This window comes from Hemicordylus capensis, chromosome 1 (genome assembly GCF_027244095.1).
Source record: "Hemicordylus capensis ecotype Gifberg chromosome 1, rHemCap1.1.pri, whole genome shotgun sequence".
Lineage (NCBI taxonomy): Eukaryota > Metazoa > Chordata > Lepidosauria > Squamata > Cordylidae > Hemicordylus > Hemicordylus capensis.
In genome coordinates, this window is record NC_069657.1 from 176,155,048 (window position 1) to 176,179,035 (window position 23,988).

Genomic DNA, 23,988 nt, shown 5'->3' on the forward strand with positions numbered 1-23,988 from the left:
CAAAGAGGAGGATGCTTCATTAAACAAGTACAAGCTATAGGATTAATGGGTAAGATATGCAGAATCCCCAAGTCAAAAATAACTAGAGTATGACAGCCCCATCCATGACATTACCAGTGAACACAATGGTAGAGTAAAAGGGAGTAGCAGTAGCTAGTCATGACAATTAAAAGAACAAGTGGCTGACATACTGCGTAACAGTACGTAGGCCTAGTAACTTTGCATGCATGCAGGCTGGGCAAGTTATACAAGTTGTGCAAATATAAATTTTGAGCTGACAATACATGAGAATAAGCCCATTGGAAATAATGGGCTTACTTTCCCGTAATATCATTTGCGCAACTTGCATGCATGCAAAATTACTAGGCTGACATACCATTGTGCAGTATGTTAGCCAGTAAAACTTGAGAGTCTCATGTGCTCTCTTAACTGATATATGCATATTGATTTTGCTGTAATGAACTGGAGGTTGATACTGTTACCCTTGGCAATGCTAGTCATTTGCTGAAAGAAGTGGGGGAGAATGAAGCAGCTGGAATTAGCCCCTCATCCCCAAAGAGGTAATTAATGGGTGCACGTGCTTCCTTGTCCATCAAGCGGACCTATGCTTAGATTATGTTTGTGGGGATAGGCCTTATTTGTTCTCATCTCAATGGTTCATTTTAGGCCTCTTCAGACATTATAGACTGCAGTAACACTCACGGTTACAGCTCAGAATGCGGGAAATAAATCCTGCCCCAGAATTGCCACACACACCCTCCAGCTGGTTGCTCATGGTTATGGCTGTGTTTGAAGGGGGAAGCACCATAACCGTGATGGCCAGCGATTCTGTGAATGGCAACCTTGAGTGATCCAAGCTGCTGCTAATGGAAGCGCCAGCCGTTATGTTTATGGCACTTCCCCCTTCAGACAAACGGAGTCATATCTGTGAGCAGCTGTGAGCAGAACACAAGAGGGTTCTTGTTTTCATGCATTCCAGTTGTACCAGTCCAAGCTTCAACATGCATAAGAACAACATTTTCTTAAAGAAGGGAAGTTAAAATACATACAACTTTTATTCTGGTTTCTAAATGGTGTCCTGTTGTGACTAACACTTACTTGGAGAGGGAAGTTCCTCTTTATTTCAATGTTCCTGGTAATACAATATTTGACTGAGTACATTATGCTCAAGTACTCAACATGTTTCTCAATATGTTGAAATAAAAAGGATTCCACATTCACTATGGGCAGACAGCTTAGTGGGGTGCTGTTAAATTCAAGGATGTTAGTGATAGATGTGTTTTATTTGCTATTAAGTCAGCATGTGTGGAAAACCATATTGGACCCATCCTATTTCCATGATTATACCTCACTGCAGTATCTCAAAGCTCCTGCCACATGAATAATCTGGTTCATCTTAGAGCACACATTTCAATACTTAATCAAATAGCTGGGCATCTATATTGAGAGAATTTAAACAGAACTGAACAGTGAGGTTCTAAAAACAAATCTATAACTTAATCAGAAAGTATGTACATTGTGTGTGTCTCAATTTCACTTGGTTCATCCATCCTTAAACTGTACTGACAGACAAGTCCAAGGGAATGTTGTGTATCATTTCACAGCAAGAGGCCCTGTATATGTTTTCTGCTTGATTTTACAAAGAATGTGGCATAAGGAATATGTAAATTATCATATATGCAGCTCTCAGTATGAAGGTCGGACTTATGTAGAATGCATAAAGAGTAGTTGAAGGCAATAATTTTAAAGCATGGTATGGCATGGCATGGATCACCTTTTAATAGGGCTTGCACCCAGTCTGAGGAGTGGATAAATAATGTGACTCCCTGGCCTAACCTGTTGGCTTAAAAAGCATTGATAACATCTGAGATGTGTGGAACTTGTCTTTTTATTTCTATGGTTTGTTTATGCACCACAGAATTAAATACTCATGGAATTCCCACATAGTTTTTCAGATATCTTAACATCCCCTATCATTTTCACCTCTATATTTATTTGTTTGTTTGTTTGTTTGTTTGTTTAACATATTTTTATACAGTCCCAAACTTACATCCCTGGGCAGTTTACAACAAAATAAAAGCAGAAAAAGTAAATCATTAGTTAAAACAAAGACAAAATGTTTAAAACATTACAACAATTTAAAATTTTTAAAACAATATTCTAAAAACAACATTAAAACAATCAAAACAGTATCAGTTAAAAGCCTGGGTGAACAGATGTGTCTTTAAAGACTTTTAAAAAGCTGACAGAGATGAGGAGGCTCTTTTTCACTAGGGAGCACAGTCCAAAGCCTCAGGGCAGCAGCGGAGAAGAAGTAGCCTTCTCTGAGTAGCCATCAGACGAGCCAGTGGCAAATGCAGACTGACCTCTCCTGATGATTTCAGTGGGCAGTGGGGTTCATGATGAAGAAGACATTCTCTTAAATACCTAGGGCCCAAGCTGTTTAAGGCTTTATAGGTTATAACTAACGCCTTGTATTTTGCCCGGAAACATATCAGCAGCCAGTGTAGCTCGTTCATTACAGGAGTTATATGATCTCTCCAAGATGACCCAGAGACAAACCTGGCTGCCGCATTCTGGACCAATTGTAGTTTCTGGACTACATACAAGGGCAGCCCCACATAGGGCGCATTGCAGTAATCCAGTCTGGAGCTTACCAGCATATGTACCACTGTTTTGAGATCATTCATCTCAAGAAACGGATGCAGCTGGCATATCAGCCGAAGCTGATAGAAGGCTCCTCTGGCCACTGCCTCAACATGGGAAACCAAGGAGATACTTGGATCCAGAAGCACCCCTAGACTGCATACCTGTTCTTTCTGGGGAAGTGTGAGCCCATCCAGAACAGGCAGATCAAAATTGTCTCTCAAGTTTCAACCCCACACAATGAGTACCTCCATCTTAACTGGATTTAGTCTCGGTTTGTTATCCCTCATCCAGCCCATCACTGCCTCCATGAAGGCATTTAGGGATGTTCTGCCCTCTCCTGATGATGCTGGCATGGAGAAATAGATTTGGGTGTCATCAGCATACTGATAGCACCCTGCACCAAATCTCCTGATGATCTCTCTCAGCGGTTTCATGTCGATGTTAAACAACATTGGAGACAATACGGAGCCCTGAGGCATATCATACAAAAGTTCAGATATTGAAGAAGAGCAGTCTCCAAGGGAATCATCTGGAACTAGGGACATGCAGAAATCAATTTTTTTTATTCTATTTGTGCCAAAAACAAATCACCCCAATTTGTTTTCTGTCCAAATCTACCCCTGCCAATCACCCCAGATTCGATTTGTATTTGCTTTGCTTTGATTTGGATTCATACTGATGTGGACCACTTACCAAGGTCCTAGGGGCACCAAATTTGGTTGGTGGGTAGGTCCCCATGGGTGCCACCTACCACCCAAATTACAAGGCAGTGGGACAATTGGTTGATTTTTAATGTATTTTTAAAGTTTTTACTGATTTTGAACATTTCTTCCATAGGAAACAATGGGGATTCGAATTTGCCATATCCTAACCATAACACAGATTCCCAGCTTTCATTTAAAAAAAAAAAAAGCTTATCTCTAGTCCTTGTAGAAGTGGAGTTATGGAGCAGAATGTGTGGTCACTATTTTTCAAGTGTTTGGATTCTTTGGTGTATAATAACTTTTCCTCATAATAATCTCTATGAGGATTCATTGCATACCTTCATTTCTTCTGTTCAGTTTGACTTTCACTGGACAGTGCCAACTGTCAACTGCCATGTGCCAACTACACACACACACACACACACACCACCTGCAAGGCAGTGGGGTACTCATTTTGATTTTTAGTAATATTGAACTGTTTAGATTCTTTGGTGTCTGCTTACCTTTCCTCATAATGAATCCCTATGAGGATTCATTATATAACTTTGTTTCCTCTTTTCATTTTGACTATCATTGGGTAGTGCCAACTGTCAACTGCAATGTGTCAACTGCACACACACACACACACACACACACACTGGGGTACTCAGTTTATTTTTAAGGTATTTTTTAAGTGTTTCAGTTCTTTGGTGTCCTCATTACACACCTTCATTTCTTCTGTTCATTTTGACCCCACGGCTTTGCAGGTGGGAGTGGGAAATTACTGGCATCCCATGTTCCAACTACCTCCCAACCCACAAGCCACTGGGTACTCACTTTATATTTTAGAAATTTTTGAGGTGTTTAGACTCTTTGGTGTGTAATGAATCCTCATAGGGATTCATTATGAAGAAAGGTTATTAGACAGCAAAGAGCCTAAACACTTGAAAAAAATCCTAGAACATAAACTGAGTAGTACCCCACTGCCGTGCGGGTAGGACTGAGCTGTAGTTGGCACATGACAGTTGACAGTTGGCACTGTCAAAAAGACAGTCAAAATGAATAGAAGAAATGAAGGTGTGTAATGAATCCTCATAGAGATTCATTGAGGGGAAGTTATTATACACCAAAGAATCCAAACACTTGAAAAATAGTGACCACACATTTTGCTCCATAACTCCACTTCTACAAGGGCTAGAGCTTAGAGTGTTTTTTTTGTTTGTTTTTTTAAAGAAAGAAATCTGGGAGAATTAATAGGAGGGATCAGGCGTGATTCAATTTGTACCTGAATCTAGCCAATAGACCAAAGGGGTGATTTGTTTTGTCTCCAAATCACCCGAATCAGCTAGATTTGGGTAGAAATCGATTTGTACCTGAATCAGTTTGCACATCCTTATCTGGAACCTGCCCAAGAGGTAGGAGTGGAACCATTGCAAAGCAGTGCCTCCCACTCCCAACCCCCTCAGATGCTCCAGAAGGATACTATGGTCGGTAGTATCAAAAGTCACCAAGAGGTCCAAAAGAATCAACAAAGTCACACTCCCTCTGTCAATGCCCAATTGGAGATCATCCATCAGGCCAACCAAGGCAGTCTCCACCTCATAGCCAGCCTGAAAGCCAGTTTGAAATGGGTCAAGATAATCAGTTTCCTCCAAGACTGTGAAGGAGCTTTTGATATGTGAGCCAGAAATGGGGAAGGGTTTGTCAGTTTCCCCTCTGCCCTTTGCAGCCTTTTCAAACATGTTATTTAAAAAAAAAAAAATTCTGAGCAGCACATGTGCATTCAGAACATGGGCTTGACTGTCTATAACAATAGTGGCTGACATGCTACACAACAGTATGTCAGCCTAGTGACTTTGCATGCATTATGCAACTGCAAGATTTGTGCAAATGCTGTTACAGGAGAGTAAAGCCATTATTTCAAATGAGCTTATTCTCAAGTAACTTTATTTGGACAAATCTTGCATCTGCACAACTTGCATAGCTTGCACAACTTGCATGCATGCAGAGTTTCTAGGCTGACCTGTAGTTGCACAGTATGTTAGTCAGTATGCATTCAGTGCTTATAAATGGTGAAAAGGGCTGCCAAGGGAGGGAGGGCGGACAAATGAATCTCCTCTAGGCCTGCAGACCTACTGTTGCCCTTCCTCCTTGCTGCTCTAGTTGTCTCTTTCCTTTTCTCTTTCCCAATTCTGTCCTGCATCAGCCAGCTAGTTTCTCTGCCACCTACTCCTCCTTCCACAAGAGGGGGTCAACAAAGGAGAAGACAGATACTGGGCATACTCTAACTAGAGCATCCAGCATTCATTCATTCATTCATTCATTCATTCATTCATTTAAAATATTTCTATAGCACCCAAAACTTGCATCTCTTGTCTTTTCCTTTATTGACTTCCCCTTCCAGAGGAAGGGGAGGAGGTGATGGCAAGGAAACTGGCCAACTGCTGCAGTGGCGGTGTGGGGAGGGGGAAAGGAGAGGCACACCCCAGAGGGGTGAGATGATGGGCAAGCTAGCCAGGTAGCAAGCAAAGAGAGAAAAGGAGAAGTGCTTCATGGGAGACCAAGGGAAGAAGTCACCTGCTCCCTTGCTCACTCATTCACTGGCTGCAGCTGTGCAGAGCAAAGTGGTAAAATAAGTGCTCCAAAAAGAGGGGGGCAGGGCATTTCTAAATTGGCACACGGATTTACAAGCACTGTAATCATTTTAAATAACTCAGCAATGTGGAGAGGGCAGTAAGACCCATCACGTTCAGGGGGACTTCTGAGAAAGCATTTGTAGGAACTTCCTGTAGGGTAAAGGTGTGCACAAATCAATTTTTGCAATGCAATTCGACCACAAATCAAATTGCAACAAGTTGTTCTATTAAGAACCAATTTGCCTAAAGTCTTTTCAGTGTCTCTACAACTGCACTAGATTTGGTCCCAATTGGTTTGGCAGCTCACAAGTTAGCCCACTTGTGCCTCAAATGTTCATGCATCTGCCATCTTGAACTGGGGTTGACAACATCATCACAAACAATGTGTTAGAGGTGTCCCTATGTGTCCCTACAACCGTACTAAATTTGGTCTAAATCAGTTCCCACTTGCACCTCAAACATTCACATTTCCACCAACTTGCATTAGGGTAGATGACATCATTACAAATTATGCCCTTGAAATGTTACTAGGTGTCCCTACACCTGTAGCAAATTTGGTTCAAATTGGTTATTTGGTTCACAAGTTAGCCCACACATCTGACATCTTGAATCAGAGTGTGACATCATTACAAACCACATTGTTGAGGTGTCCCTGTGTATCACTCACTACAACTTCAAATCATTTAGGCGGTCTGCAAATTAGTCTTATTCCACTTCAAACGTTTACACGTCCACCATCTTGAATGGGGGTGGATAACACCATCACAATCTATGCTGTTGAGGTGTCCCTATGTGTCCCTACAACTGTACTCAATTTGGTTCATATTGGTGTAGGCATTGCAAAGTTGATAGTGGGACACAACACAAGGACGGACACATGGATGGAGCCAGATGACTATTGGAAGGAAGGCTAAAACAAAAATGCAATTGATTCATCGAACTGGCCAGCCATAGCCGAACTGAATTGGAATTTCATGAAAATTCTGCAAATTGAAATAGGAAATAAAAGGGATACTCAAATCACCCTATTGTTCACTGTGAGTAGGTCCTAGGGATACCAAAGTGTCCCTAGGACACCACAAATGAAAAAGGCAAACAGACGGTTTTTTAAAAAATAAACTTTTTTTAAAAAACCACCCATAGGATCCTATTGTGGTTTAGGTTTTAAAAAAATTCAACATTGCCCACTTGCCCATTTCTTTTGTGGGTAGATTGGTAAGTAGCACCTATCACACTGTATTACCCAACACACTTTTGTGTCCTAGGACCCACCCATAGGGAACAATGGGTTATTCAAGTTCCCCATTGTTCCCTATGGGCTCTAACCAGACTGGCCCCCAATAAAGGTTCGCACCGAACTGGGCCCAGTTTGGATCATACAAAACTGGGCAGGCCTGGGCTGAACCAGTTTGTATAAAACCGGTTTGGCTTGGTTCAGTATGCTTGTAAAGGGGAATCCGGTTACAAGAAAAGAGGACCCTAACTCTAAAAAAGTTTGAAAGGGTGTGCAGGGGGTGGGTGAAAGGACACCTCTGTGGCATGGTAGTGGCTCCTTGGCACTAGCAGCTCCTCAAGTCCCTGCTGGCACTCCCCCACAGCAGCAGGGGCCAGAGGGGGCCCAGTTCTGGCCCCTACACAGGCATGGAGGCCATTTGCATGACCTCAGCAAATGTGCGGAGTCCATTTGCATCTCCACACAAATTTGCATTGTGACAGAAATGGCCTCCGTGCATGTGCAGAGGTCACACAAATGGTCTTTTCGCATGCACAGGGGCCAGAAGTGGGCCCCCGCTGACCCACACTGCTAGTGTGAGAGTTCCAGCAGGGTCTAAAGTGCCAGCGGGGCAATTTTCAAAAAACACCTGAAAACCCATCTTTTCACCCAAGCTTTCTCAGCTTCCTAAATTTGGGGAGTTTTAATATTTGTTCTATTTAAAAATTCAAAACCCAATTTCGGGGTTTTTAATCACTGTGATTGTTTAATTGTTGTTTTAAAATGTTTTTAAACTGTTAATTGTTATGTTGTTTTTTAATTTGTTTTAGCTCTTTACTGTTTTAGTGGTTTGTTTTAATTGGAAACCACCCTGAGCCATTTTGGAAGGGCGGTATACAAATCAAATCAAATAAATAAAAATAATAAATAAAATAAAGCAGCCACTGCCACCGAGGAGCCGCTGCCACCACACCACTGCTGCCATGCTGCCCTCTTGCCCATTCACCCACCCTTTCAACCCCCTTTTAGACTTAGGGATCCCCTTTGCTTGTAAAGGGGAATCCTTACTAGATTCCCCTTTAAAAGCATCCTGAACTGGGTAAAATCAGGCTGAACGGTTCGACTCAGTTCGATTGCACAAACCAAACAGATGGATGGTTCTAGCAATCTGGTTCACTGATTGACATTTCCGTTCAAATTCAGTTCAGATTTGAACTGAACTGCCCAGAATGGCTCCATGCACACCCCTAACACAGAGAAGCTAGGAAAAAATAAATACCCCCCGATAAAGAAACAGACTTTGGGGGGGGGGGTTTGGAGAAGACTAAGTAGCAATGGGGCAGGTCCAAGGGAAGGGAAGGCAAAGAAGAACAGGGGATTACTGTGGCCTCTCTCTCATCCACTCTTCCTGTCCTACAGTCCTGCCACCTAATCCTTCCCTTCCCCACACTAGCAGGCCCTATTTAAAGAAGACTAACCTGTTACCTGATGAGGCAAGGGGGGGCTCACCTATCTGGCATCTTCGGCTGGGGGGTTTCCAGTGGCATCTTTGACTGGAGTCTGGCAGGTGTTACTCTCAGATCCAGATCAACAACTGGGGGGAAGGTAAGTGGGGACCAGTCAGGCAACCATCCACCTAAACAATCAAAACCAAAAAAGCCCCTCCCCCAAAAAAGGGAGAAGAGTCAGAGAAAGCCTGGTCATGGGCTGGTCACCAGACAGAAGTCACTGCACACCAGCCTGCCAAAAAAGAAAAAGGAAAATTCAGTCCAGCAGCAGCAAAGAAGAGGTGCAGCTTGGGGCTACAAGGGGGGGGGACCAGCACCCTCCATGGTAGTGGTTATTATAGCCACTACTATAGGTACTATAATCAATAAGCTTGTAGTGACTGGAGGGGAAGGGTCCAAAATTAATAAGCCTGTGTAGGGAGGAGGGAGAACCACACAAGGAAATATATTTCCAAACAGCACTCAGTTAAGCCACTGGGGCTGCTGGTACTATTTAAAATAATAAATAATAATTTAATGGGGTGGAGGGGAAACAGCACACATAGCACCAGTGTTCTCTCTATTTTCCCCCCATCTGTGTGCAGAATGAGTTTTATTCTGGGTGGCAGTATCAAGGCAGTGTGTGCACACATGCATTCAGGATGGGGCCTTCCTGATTCACCCTGAGTAGGATCTATAATTAACTGAGTGGACATTTAAAAGCATGTGTGTGCATGCACATGCACATGCACACACCTTAGAGGGAACACTCACTGCACAGCATCCCAGTTATTAAAGCCACTAGCGGGTAGAGCTGGCTAGAAGCAAAAATTACTCCAAGCAGCACCCAGTTAAGCCACTGGTACTGCTGGTACAATTATAGAAGAAAATAAAAGCAAAGCAGTTGGCAATGCAATTAAGATTTAAAAGAGAGAGAGAGGCAGAGCCAGAACTCTCTGTCTCGCTCTGTACTGCTGGGCCGGGCATGCAGGCAGGGCAGGCTGGCCAGACCACAGTCTCTGCTCTCCTCTCAGTGCTGCTGCAGTCTCTCTCTGTCTCTGATCCTTCTCTCCTCTCCAGAGGCACAAAAGCAATGACTCTTTCTGCATCCAAGCAGCCCCTTAAATACATTTTGAATACCCGTCCTTTGGTCTCTTCCCTCCCCCCAGCCAATGGGGGCACAGTTGCCATGCCAACACTTGATCAGGAAGACAAGCCAACCAAGAAACAAAGAGATCTCCAGCCAATCAGAAGCCACTGCCCAAAACCAATCAGCAACTGAAAAACATGGAGACAAAATGGTGTCTGCGACATGAATCACGCTAATCAATTCACGATGAATAGGGGGCAATTCGATTTGCGGCTGAATCAGCCCCTTCATTAAGGGGTGGTTTGATTCATGATTGAATCCACGAATAGCCCCCAATTTGCCACAAATGGATTTGGAGGCAAATCAAATTGCACATCACTACTGTAGGGTTGCAGCCCTAGATGAAAATTCATCTCCAATTTTGCATGTCTGTCTCTCTTTCTCCCACACACTTAAAAATGAAAAGGAGCTGTTTGATTTCAAAAAAGACATCAAGAAGAGCTGTCAAATTTTCCCTCTGTTCTTTGCTTCAATATGCAGCTGAATCAGCCCCTTGATTTAAGGGGCGGTTTGAGTCATGATTGAATCCACGAATCGCCCCCAATTTGCCACAAATCAATTCGTGGGCGAATCAAGTTGCACATCCCTACTGTAGGGTTGCAGCCCTAGATGAAAATTCATCTCCAATTTTGTATGTCTGTCTCTCTTTCTCCCACCCACTTAAAAATGAAAAGGAGTTGTTTGATTTCAAGGAAGTCATCAAGAAGAGCTGTCAAATTTTCCCTGTGTTCTTTGCTTCAATTTGCAAGAAGTTAAAAACACAGAGAAGGGCTTTTTAAGTTAACATATGAGTTTTGTAAACTAGTAACTGCTCACCCAATCTCATCAGCAAGCAAAGTAAGATGAAAAGGGAACACAGAGGGAACACAGCTGTTGGGGACAATGTGAAGCAGTAACTCCATTTTCTTGGAGATGCTGGCTGAGACCTGCTTGTTGGGTGCCCAGGAATAACCTCCCATAGGATGAAGAGCTCAGCGGGTAGCAGGAGAGGGACGCTGCTCTGAACCATAGCCCAGTGCAGGAGCAATACATTAGGGAGCCCCGGCAGCACCACCATTGATTGCTTTCGGGGTTTTCCGGAGGGAACAACCTAGCCACAACCCCCCACCCCCTTTATTCAAATTTCCTTCTTTGCAAAGAGCCAAGAATTGGGGCAGAAGCAAGAGCATCTCACCCACCCCAATGCCCATCCTGAGCAGTGTTTGTAAGAAGTGCCTGTTTCAAGGTCTTTAACTCCTGCTAACTTGGCAAAAAGGCACCTTTTAATGTGGTGATTCTCTTTATTTAGCGGGCGGAGAGTAAATAAAATAAATAAATAAGGTGCAAGAAAGACTGACAGACAGAAGTAAATGGCAATTGCTTAGGTAGCCATATCAAAGGCACAAGATGTACCTTTTGGAGTTTGTGATATCTTAGAGGCAGGTCTGTGGCTTTGTGTGCATGCATGGAAAGGAAGGGTATCCACTCAATTCCATGGACAAGGGCTTTTTTGAGACAAGAGGTGCCCTCTAAAAGAGGCAACTACTTCTACACATACACATTACTCACTCGGAACCCTCCCATATTGCTCCCTCTGAAGTGTCAGAAGGATCTGTGACGGACACTTCAAAGCTGGTTGCGATACTTCTTTGGACAATCTTTCTACCAAGGACTTTTGCTTCCCTGTGCTGGAATCTGTAAGTTGCAGCTGCCTTGTGTATGAATTTTGATTATCTCCTGCCAAAGATGTAGAGTACTTGAATGTATTTATTCTGTAAAATTCTATTCATGATGAACGCTCCATTTCTAAAAAATGAGAGATGCTCGGAATCCAAAATGGCCTGGAAAAGTCACGCTTTGGAGTGGGAGCTTTTTGTCACCTAGGTCCCTTTCACATGTTCCCTTTCGCAGCCAAGTTATGTCTCCCCATCCTGTACTAGGGACATGTGAACAGGTTCAACATCTGTTTGGTTTACATTTGCCTCAAACTTCATCTTGTTGTTACCTTTGAGTAATTCTCATTGACAGTAGTGGGACTTACTTCTAAGTAGAGATGTTTATGAGTCCATTGTATTATAATATGAGAGATTTTAAAAAATATACGTAATTAATCTTGGGCGGGGGTTGATTCAGTTTAATTATCAAAAGGGGGGCTGTGAGCCGCAGCCCTGGGTTATTTAAGTATCTAGTCACACCTCTATCCTGCTCACACCCTTGACTGTGGCAGAGATCCAGGTATTCCTGCGTTAGTCATGTGTGATCTGAAACATGGGGGAGCAGTGCCACAAATGCCACCCTAGGCCAAAAACCATCCAGAAGAGGTTAAACTGACATGGTCATAAATGCTAGAATACCCACCTGGTGAGAAGTTTATACTAGCCTTCCAAAGGGATTTAAAGCAGTCACCATTTGCTTATATTGGCTCGTAGTACACAACCAAGTAAACAGTGATGGCTTCTGCTCATTAAACTGAATATCCCAAAGGCAGCTTTACATCGCTGTCCCAGCTAATGTCCCTTCCTCATGGCCTACTTCAAAAAGAAACAAAACTGTGCTTTCTCCAACCCAGGTGACTAAAAAAACTCCAACGCCTAGCCATGATTCCATGTTTATTTTAGGGTTGACATATTCGAGCGTCCCAAATCCAGGTGACCTAATTTGCATATTATGCAAATTATGTGGAAACTAATTTGCATTTTTTATTTATTTGTTTGACAGATTTGTATACTTTCCCCTCCTTCTCTGCCCTCCCATGTGATTGGATCCAGAGTAAAATCCGGGCAATCGGGCAGCACATTTGAAATCCATGTAAATCCGGGTGAAATTCAGCAGCCGGGTGGAGGAGCCCAAATCTGGGGGCTGCCCTAAATTCTGGGGGACATGGCAAGACTAGTTTATTTTTGTGCACCAAGCAATATGTGTGAGACCTAAAGACGAGTTGGTGAAGCGCAGTTTTACAAATATTGGCTGCAGTCAATTTCCTGCAGAAATAGCTTTGTCGTCTCAGCCCCCACCCCACCCCCGGAACACTCATAAAACGTAGTCCTTGAACTTGCTCTTCTTCTTCAGTTCTCATTAGGCATTGGGAGCTAGTTGCTTAGCTAACTGCAGGCAGGATTGAGCCTACAGTTCCGCTAATGAGACAAAAGTAGCAGTTTACATTCCTGTACTAATTAAATATGTGATATTATAGTTGGGATTGCTATTTGGTCTAGTAGTGTTATGATAGTACACATGATTAGTATTGTACTGTGTAGTGAAGCATGTTATCTTCACAGCCATCAAGAGTACAAGTGGCTCCTTGAGAACGCCACATGACTTACGGCTCCTGTCTGCCTCTTTTTCCCCCCTCTGTCTGAAAAGATGGCCTTGCTGTAAAGGTGCGATTCTTCATCAAGTACCCAATGGGGGTGTTTCATCCAAACTCCAGACACATGATAATCTTGTCTCAACATGTAGTAGCCTTAAGCATGAAAGAAAGTTTATATCTCATACATTTTTAATTCGACTCGAGCAAGTATAACTTATTACCTTTATAGGTTAAATCCTTCTATGTTCTAAAGCTTATTGATATCACAAAGGAAGCTGCGCTGGTTATAACCTGAAGCTTCCTTAAGATCACTTACTTATCCTCCTGATTTCATACAAATGCTGTACTCTTGTTCTACCATCATAACTACTAATAATACAGTTTGAATTAGTAACACAATTGGTCACCCCTTTGTCCCCTTAATCATGGTGGTAAGCAGTGAGTTTCTTTTCTTTCAATAACTATTTATGAAACAATTTCACAGACAGAGGCAGTGTTCCATCTGACTTGCAACAGACCATGTGCACAGTTGCACAAGGGTGCTCTTGCACAAAAAGCAAAAAGCGTGCAAATTGTGTAATGGATGGCCATTATTTCCAATGGATGGCCATTGCATAACTGTATTTGCACAATTATTGTGTTTTGCACGAGAGCACTCTTGTGTAATTGCATGCACATTCAGTAACAAGGCATATTGGACATTGCACAGTTTTCAGTCATAGACAAAATAACAGTTCAAGTCCATTTTGTAGGTGAAAACAGAGGGCAAACAATCATCACCCAATTTTTGCTCCATTTCTCCAACACTGCTCACAGGAAGTATAAGGCCTGGAACACTTTCTTAGATTACTGGTCCATATCATTCTTTCTATTCCCAGTCCACCCCAGATCAAACAGGAACAACCAATGAGGAGCTTGGGGGTCTGGATGAGCCCATGGTTACCTTTCCTGCTTTCCCTAATGAAGTGAAGAAGACAGGAGAACATACCTTAGGGTATACAGTGTATAGAAACAGAATCAAATCCTGAAACAGTGGCAAGAACATTTTCCACGATGTGGCATAAGAACATAAGACCGGCCTTGCTAGACCGACATGAAGGTCCATCAACCAGTATTCTGTGTATAACAGAGCTTTTAATTAGTTGTGTATAATAATGCTTTTAATTAGTTGCTGAGAGTTTTTGTGTTTGCTAGCTCTCTTCTTTGTGATTAGTTTTTCATTGTGCTTTAAGTTTGATTTTTGCTTTAATTTTACAATGGGATTGATTTGTTGCTGTTTAATTCTGTATGTAAGATGCCTTAAGCTTTTATATGATTGCAAAGGTAGGGTATAAATTTTCTAAAATAAATAAATACGTAACGTAAAGGTCGTGCTACTTAATTAATGCTTTTGGATTCTGCCTTTCCATCCCAATTCACATGTTCTGGCTAATAGTAGTACAGCTTGGATACAGTATACACAGGTATGAATCTGTGCAAAAGTAGTTATAACACGTGTTATGTTGAATGCAGGTGCAGGATATTGCCTATCTGTATCCTGTATTTCACGGGGCCAAACCCAGGTTCACCCCTCGTGGGGCCCCCTGCGGCATACAGGAAGCCCCCCAAAGGGGCTAAAGGTACTTTACATTTATTTTATTTATTTATTTTTTAAATTGCGAATGTGTCCAGACCTGGACCGGTGGGGGGAGGGTTCGATGGGGGCTGGACCAGACTTGGCCGGTCTGGTTCGAGTCCAGTCTGGACTTGAACCGAACCAGGCCAGGCGGTTCCGTGCACACCCCTATCTGCTAAAAATGGGATGCCCTTTGTTTTTAGGCACTAGCACAATAAAAAAGAATGAAAAACTGTAATATGTATCACAACTGTTAATTGTACTGCGAGGACTACAGTAAGGACGCACAGCTAGACTGAAACAAAATATCTGCAATAATTGGGGATGTACATGAACAGCAGTTCAAGCACATTTGGGAGCGGGGCCCAAGAGCTTTAAGAAAGAGGAGAGCAGGTCCTTATCTACTCTTCGCCACCCCATGCAGCTTCCTGCTGGGGTGGTGTGCATCCCTAGAAGCCTCATGTGGCATCAGCATGCACATGGTATATGTGCATGCGCATGCACCATTTTCTGGTGAGCATAGTGTTGCTGACTATGCAAATGGCGCCCACACATGCACGAATACCATGTGCGTTCTGATGCCTCATGCGGCTTCTAGGCATGTATGCTGCCCAGCAGGAAACTGCATACGGTGTCAGAGAGCAGGTAAGGATCTGTTCTTCTCTTTCTTAGAGCTCCCAGACCCCACTCCCAAAATGTGCTTGAACTGTGGTTTGAACCACGGTGTGTGTTTTGTGCACATCCCTAGCAATAATGAATTAAAGGAGCAAAGAGCCTTTCATTAAATGATTATTGGAAGTTGATCTAAGTTTATCCAATTTGTCTATTTTAAATATTGGATTCAATTAATGCACGACAGTTTGGGTTTCAGCACTTCAGCATTTGGTCACTTAGCTATATGATCATTTCAGTATTTGCAATTTATTTGGGTATATTTTAATGGAGTGTGAAATGACTGATGTATGCCACACTTCTAGGAACACAGCAAAAATGATTTGGAACAAAATATACGCAGTGAAATTTGCCTTCATCAAACTTAATTGATGATGTACACTATCCAAAATGTGGGATGCCATATGTTTATTTTTTTTATTTAGTATATTTTATGCATCTATCAGTTTGCTTGTCTCTTCAAGTGAACACACAAAGTAACTTAGCAAACAAAAAAGCAATAAAATAGTTAAGACAATTTAAAAGTAAAAATTCTCTCTAGAACGATAATCTCACAAAGCAGTAGCAGCAACATTAATAATCAGGAAAAGGACTTCACCTGCAAGTGAAACATAAACAAAGTGGTGGCTGGGTGGATTTTCATAGGTAAGGAGCTTTTCTCTCAGGTGGGAGCCACTATAAAGAAAGCTCTGCTCCGCATTCCAGGCCAGGACAAACTGGGGCTGGAAACTGGTTTTCACACAGATCTCAGCTACAGTTGCCGAGTCTCATCATTTGACCCAATGTTCAGTGCGTGAATGATGGAGAGTGGGGAAGATAGGGAAACTCCTAATGACATCCCTTGACTCCTGCCAATTTTAGCTAAATCATGCCCCCTCCCATAGCCTTCTAAAAGCAGCCGCTAAGGGGAGCCTCACAACGAATAATGCAGGGACTCCTCATCCCAAAATTTGAACTGTGCAACATTTCTAGCCTCCTCCCCCGATCCTAGTGGGAGAAGTTAAACTTCCCGGTGCAAAGCAAAGGGTCAGGGTCAGTGTTGCCTCTAAGGCATGCGCATGTACACGCACTCTCAAGGTTTTTTTTAATGTCCGCTCAGGTAAGTTTAGATCCCGCTCAGACTGAATCAAGAAGGCCCCATTCCAAATTCACATGCACACACACTGACTTGATACTGCCACCCAGAACAAAATTCATTCTGTGCACAGATGAAAAAAAATTGGAGCGAAGACTGGTCAGGATATTTTTTCCCCCAAAGACCACCCCTGCCATTATTCTAATGTGTCTTCTCTGGTACCATAAATACAGTGAGTGTTTGGGCTGTTCTCAGTGCCCACTGAACCCCTTCCAAACCAGAGGTGCCCTTGTAGGAAACAGGGTACTACAGCTTCTAAAACCTAAGAACATAAGAACAACCCTGCTGGATCAGGCCCAAGGCCCATCTAGTCCAGTATCCTGTTTCACACTGTGGCCCACCAGATGACACTGGAAGCCTACAGCAGGAGTTGAGGGCATGCCCTCTCTCCTGCTGTTTATCCCCTGCAAATGGTAGTCAGAGGCATCCTGCTTCTGAGGCTGGAGGTGGCCTATAGCCCTACGACTAGTAGCCATTGATAGACCTCTGCCTCATGACTTACCAGTTACAGGATACCATTAGGCCTTGCCATGAGTTAGGGAGTGGAAAATGTGGATAGAGCAGCAGTTGTGAAACAGAATTGTTAGACTTGGAGGTAACCACCTAAAGGAGCACAAGGCACTACCCTCCTGACTGGGATCAGGTGCCACTACTCAATCTGGCCCTCGGGAGACCTGGGCACCTGATCCTTCGTGGGAGCACCAAGGCTGCTGAGGACAGGATAAACTTCCTCATTCAGCACACAGAGACCCACCAATAAGACAAAGGGCCCTGATCACCTGGGTAAGCAAAAGGAGAGAAGGTGATATCTGTCTAATTCCAGTGCCGACTTCCATTTCCTCTCGCAACAAGTGACCAAATGTTGATAATCTGTCTGAAATAGGAAGGGGCCATCCTGCACAGGAGCAGGCATGTAGCCTTCTCCACTCAAACATCTCTAGTTAGGAGCCATTTTGTTTTAGCTCGAGTGTGTGTGATGACTTTATAAATACACTAGAAAGCACCTTCGACAGAATGTAGGTACAATTTAGGAACAAATGGTTCTTCTTTTTAGCTTCAATTCTCAGCTTTTCTTTTGGAAACCATGGTGCTATACAGTATTTATGCCAGCTTGCATTTTTTCCCTTGCACTAGTAAAAAAAAAAGCTTATTAAAAATGTAAAAGGACTTTAGAGGTTTTGTGCATATTCAGTAGTGAGAGCGTATGTGTTTGGTTGAGTGAGAGAGACATCAACAATAAATGAGCTCGCTAAACAATAAAGAAGGATCTCTTAGCCTGTGGCATAATGAATGTTTTATTAATAAATGGTTTTCTTTCTTCTGCCTCACATAAGCTGGTTTTGGAGTCAATTGTCCTGGTCCAGAAAATTCTTATGGGTGTCAGTAAGGTACGATGCATACAGACTAATGCCACTCTTAAGTCCTACTTAATTAATAGTATTCTATGCAGCAGGTCCATACTTTTATTCTATGCAGGTCTGATCTCATGTTTTGACTGTCTGACAAGGCCAGGCTGTCTCCCTCAGCAGACAAGCCCAGAGAGAACCTCCTTCAGGTTAAGCTCCTCCTCAAATGGGCTCGCTCACTGTGAGTCCAGTACTTACATTGCCATCCACGACCCTCAGCCCACTTCCAGACCGTTGTGCTCTCCAGCAGAGCTGCAGTCTCTCGAGTGCTGCCTTGCGTACTATCACCTAGCTGTGCAATGCCCTCTGCAGGGGAAACCTAAAGGGGAACTTGCAACAATTGCAAGGCACTGCACACAAGATCAGCAAACAGGAAAGGTATACAGCCTGCCTCTCTCTTTTACCTCAAGCTCTCTGTTCTTTGCTCTGTCTCTCTACCCCTTCCTTGCCTGTGTAATTGTTTTCCCTCCATTTGTTTCCATTTTGGGAAAAACAGGCAGCTGCCATATACTGAGTCAGACCATTGGTCCATCTAGCTCAGTATTGTCTACCCAGACTGGCAGCGGCTGCAGACAGGAGTCTCTCTCAATCACTTGGTCACTCCTCATTACATCTGAGTCCTCAACTATTTTGCTTGCAGAACTAATCTGTGTCTTGGCCCTGGTTGCCAAATACTCCCAATTTTGCGCTGATCTTCTGTTGTTTCAATAGACTTTATCCCTATATTTCACAAGCACCTTCCCCTGAATAAAATATTACAAGCTTCACAGGCTTTGACTCCAAATTAGTTGATCTTCTAAGGATACTCTAACATCGATTTGCCTTTGTCCAAACTAATGCTGATGCTCCTCTCTTATGGCACACTTCCAAATTGGTTTCAGAGCTAATTCACCCATGGGGAACAGCAGCAGCATTTAGTGAGGGCAAAGGATGTGGGTGCATTTGGCAGCCATCCTTTGGTGCACTAAGATCCCGGACAGCCACTAGGTGGGGAGGATCAACGGGAGACCATTCAACAGGCTCTGGTATACCATACCCCCTGGTGACTCCAGCCATACTCACACTGCTTAATTGCATGTTGAATTAACCCTTGCTAAAGGGCCACATAATGGTGCAGTGGGGAAATGACTTGACTAGCAAGCCAGAGGTTGCCAGTTCGAATCCCCACTGGTATGTTTCCCAAACTATGGGAAACACCTATATTGGGCAGCAGCGATATAGGAAGATGCGGAAAGGCATCATCTCACACTTTGCGGGAGGAGGCAATGGTAAACCCCTCCTGTAGTCTACCAAAGACAACCACAGGGCTCTGTGGTCACCAGGAGTCAACACTGACCCGATGGCACACTTTACCTTTAACTGAACAAAGTGGTTATTCTCTGATATTTACAAGGGGGAGAGTAACTGGCCCTATCAAACCCCAGCACAGCATCCACCCAATGGCTGTTGCTTATATCTGCCTTATGTATCATTTTAGATTTTTTATTTTTCTATTCTATTCTATTCTATTCTATTCTATTCTATTCTATTCTATTCTATTCCACTCTTCCAAAAATGGCTCAGGGCAATATGTGAGCTCTTTGGGGGCAGGGGTCCATCTTATTTATGTGTTATTTATTTTTCTATGTAATCCGCTTTGGGGACTTTGGTTGAAGAGTGGTATATAAATATTTGTAGTAGTTGTAGTAGCTGAAAGCTATGCAGCCCAATCCAATTGGTCTTCATTCAGAGGTAAACGCCACTGAACACAATGGGACTTCTGTCAAGAAGCATGCATGCGATTGTAAACTTAGGCTTAGGCACATCCCACGCACGCTTATGTGGGAGAGTCCCACTGAACTCAGTAGTCCACATGATGTGTAGCACTAGAGCTCTATAATGCTGAGGAGAGAGACGGAGGCCACTCTGATAAGAATGGGTGGACCATGGAGAAAACTGCACCAGCACTGCTAGTGCTACTGCCCATTCTTACCACCCACAGGGCTCTGGTTCTGCTGCCAGCTCAGGGCATAGCATTACGTCGCTGTAACACAGTTTTGTTTTGTGGGATGAGTCTTGTTTCTGAGCAAACACACATACACTCAGGGTGCACTGCACACTATCGCTTCCATTTGTTATTTTGACATCCATATTTCCTGATACCAACATGTGATATTCCACAAGCATTTTTTTAAAAAAAAACCAAAACCATGTGCAAAAATACGGTGTTTCCAGAGCATGGGTGTGTAAACAGAATATATAGGATATAGAACAGCTTTTGCAGGGTTTCAGAATGAAGTCATTGTGTCTCTGTTTGTGGTGCTAATTCTGTGTTAATAAAAAGCAGATTAGTAAAGTGCCCATCCGTCACTGTGATGTATTATCTTCTCTCCATGGATCATATCTTTCAGCATCCTGTTAACATCTACTTTAACATACCATCTCATATTATATTGAAATGAGATCTGGCACTTTTGGGGTCCTTTGCAAGATGGGGGAAAAAAAGGGTTTCAAGCAGTCTTCCTCTTAGATATAATTGAAAAAGAGGCAGGCACGGGGGCATGCTGTGATTCACACTGCCAGACAGTGATCTTGAATCATTCAAATTATGAGAATACTGAGACAGCTGTGCGCAAAAAAAGATGACAATTTGCCATACCGTTGTTGTGAAAATGAAAATTTCTACTGGTTCAGTATAATATTAGGCATGGGGTGGGGGGATACTATCCAGATACTGTAAATGGAGTGAAGCTTAAAATATATATCCAGGACATATGGTTATGCCTCCACACACCCCACCCTCATTCAATAGACACCAGCAATAGAACTGGGTGGCGGGGGGGGGGGCAAAGGTCAACATGTTGATAGGTTGTCCAATGATGTATTAGAACTGCACCCAAATAACTTGAGGGATGGGGACTGACCCACATTGGCTGTCGTATGTAGGAGTGTGTAAATATAATATTTTATTCAGGGGAAGGGGCTGTGATGTTCCTAATTCAGCACTTCTGGTTCTCATAAGCCACATGGCACCACCATGCAGCCTGCAGTGATCCTTAGATAGTCTTCCTGGCAAACTGGAAGAGCATTATGGGAGAATTATTATGAATGAGGCATCAGTGTTTTAGACACACACACACCCGTGACTAAGGGTATTCCAGCGATGTTTCGCCAGGGTGTGAATCCTCTGAAAAAGAGCCCATGGCCAGCCAGCTGCCTCATCTATGACCCACAACCAACCAGCTGCCTGATTAGGACTCCATGATTGACTGGGGCCCTGGCAAGCCCCTCAGAGGTGAATCCTCTCGGAGGGGAATCCTCCAAGGGAGAGCCCTTGGTCAGCCAGCTGCCTCATCCAGAACCTGTGACCAACCGACTTCCTGCTCCAGAACCCGACACCCATCTGCCATTGCAAGGCCTGGAAGATCGCACCACCACCACCTCAACCAAAACCTCAGATCCGATCTTGGGTACAAGACCACCAGCGTCACTGCTAGATCCTCAAGAGTGACGAGCCAGAGCAGACCCAGTTACAGCAGTGATGACTAAGTGTTCACGTGGAGGCTCACAGGCAGATCTTGGAAAGGTCTCCTCAGGAGAAGAGGGCACCTCATGAGGAGGAGACAGGAGCTGGTTCAGCTGTGGAAGATGAGACTGAGTAGAGCCAGGAAATGCGCAGAGACCTCCTGATTTCTACTTAGATCCCTACTTAGATTTCTATTGAGTCCCACTGCGCCACTGCTGGTAAAACGATCCTCCTTGAGTGTGTTACTTGGCTGCCTTGTAACCTTCTGTGGTCCATCCCACTGATGTTTACCTTGCTTCCTAGCTCATCTGTTGTCTTGTTGCTGTGAGACCTCCTGCCTAAACCAAGCTTAACCCCTTCCAGGTGAAGCTCAGGCACAATGATGGTATTCATGATGGCAGCTAACAACTATGCCCACACTTGAACCATTGGTTTTTCAGGAGAAATGCCCAAGTTCCAAGAGCACAGAAAACTTACCTGTGGGTTTGTCCTACAATTGGGTTCAGTCCAAGCACTGTGGCTTTCCTGGTGTGAGGATAGCAGAACACTGCTGGAGAAATGTCCACATTTGAATTTAATTTAGACTCTGGCTGAATGCATACTACGTGAAAGTATTTTCAGGGTGTATTTACATGTAAACTCATTTGTGTTTGCCAAGGAATCTTGGAGGCTTTTCCTTGTACAATGCTGAGATCAATGTATTTGGGCGCATCTACCAAACTATTTAAATTGTCTCAATTTCCAAGATTTTAAGTAGTATTCAATAATATGACTTCATTCTTCCTTGCAGCAACATTTGTATAATAACTCTATTTCAGTGCAGTTGCAGACTTTGGTACTGATTCGTCTTTTTTCTCAGGAAGAGGTTTCAGAAGGTTTGCTTAGTAGTCACACTGTATACTTATTTCCATCAAGTTGCTAACCTTTTTCTGGTCAGACTCCAGGGCTTTTAGTTGGTGTCTGAGAAAGAGGCAGATAATGTTTTTCATGACAAGCTGCCATACAGGCAGCTGTTAAAGGGAATAGGAGCCCTACCAGAAAAAAACAAGTTGTTCTAGTAAGAACTAATGTGCATACTTTCCTTTCACTATTCCTACAACTGGACTAAATGTGGTCCAAATCAGTTAGGTCATGCACAAGCTAGCTCACTTGTGCTTCAAATGTTCATGCATCTACCATCTTGAATTTGGGTGGATGACATCATCACAAACTATGCATTTGAGGTTTGGTCCAAATCGGTTCCCATTTGCACCTCAAGTGTTCACATTTTTGCTAGGGATGTGTGAACTTTGGTCCAAATTTGGTCCAAATCGGTTCCCATTTGTACCTCAAGTGTTCACATTTTTGCTAGGGATGTGTGAACTGGTTCAAATTTGAACAGGCTGGCTCATTGAATCTGCCCCGGTTCAGCTTCAAATCAAGCCAAACAACCCTGGTTGGTTTGGGAGTTCTAGCTTCTTCTTTTTAACAACAAACTCAGCATCTCCAGGGGTGCTGCCATGGGGGGACTCTGGAGGTCCCCCCACTGGCCTCCCCTGGTATCATAACAGCCCAGTTTGGGCAGTTTTCTGCCTGTTCCGGGCCTCTGAGTAGTTGCAGTGATCATTTTGTAGGTCACCATGCATGTGCAATGGATATCTGCATGACCAGAGGTAGGGGCTAATGGCAGAGGGGTAACCTCCGGAGATCCCCCTGCGGCTGGCAGCATCCCTGAAAGCAGTTAGTATGTTTTTAAAATACCGTATTTTTCGGACCATAAGACGCACTTCCCCCCCAAAAAAAAGTGGGGGGAAATGAGGGTGCATCTTATGGTCCGAATGCTGTCGCCCGCCCAGATTAGGGGCCGAATCGCCCCAAGCTACTGCCACCGTGGCTGCCGCCCAGATTAGGGGCCGAATCGGCCCAAGGTACTGCCGCTGTGGCCACCGACCACCCGCCCGCCCTCCCAGCTGCCTGAGTCCTCACCACCTTCAGGGACCCGCAATTGGAGAAGGAGAGAGGGGCTCGCAAACAGAGCTCCTCTCTCTGCAATGCCTCGGCCCGAACTCGCGCTTTGGGTGCAAAGGACGCCTAGGAGTTCCGAAGAGCGTCGGAACTCCCAGGCGTCCTTTGCACCCAAAGCGCCAGTTCAGGCCGAGGCTTTGCAGAGAGAGGAGCTCTGTTTGCGAGCTCCTCTCTCCTTCTCCAATTGCGGGTCCCTGAAGGTGGTGAGGACTCAGGCAGCTGGGAGGGCGGGTGGGCGGTAGGCGGCCGCGGCGGCAGTAGCTTGGGCCAATTTGGCCCCTAATCTGGGCAGGTGGGCGGGCGGGTGGTCAGCAGCGGCGGCGGCCACGGCAGCAGTAGCTTGGGCCGATTCGGCCCCTAATCCGGGCAGGCGTCTTATGGTCAGGTGCGTCTTATGGTCCGAAAAATACGGTATATATATTACCCCCAAACTGCCTCTAACTCAAACTGAACCATGGGGTGTTCGTGGGTGCACAAAACCAAACATGCCCAGGCCATTTTGAGTCCAGTTCAAACTTGAACCGAAACAGGCAAACCAGTTTTG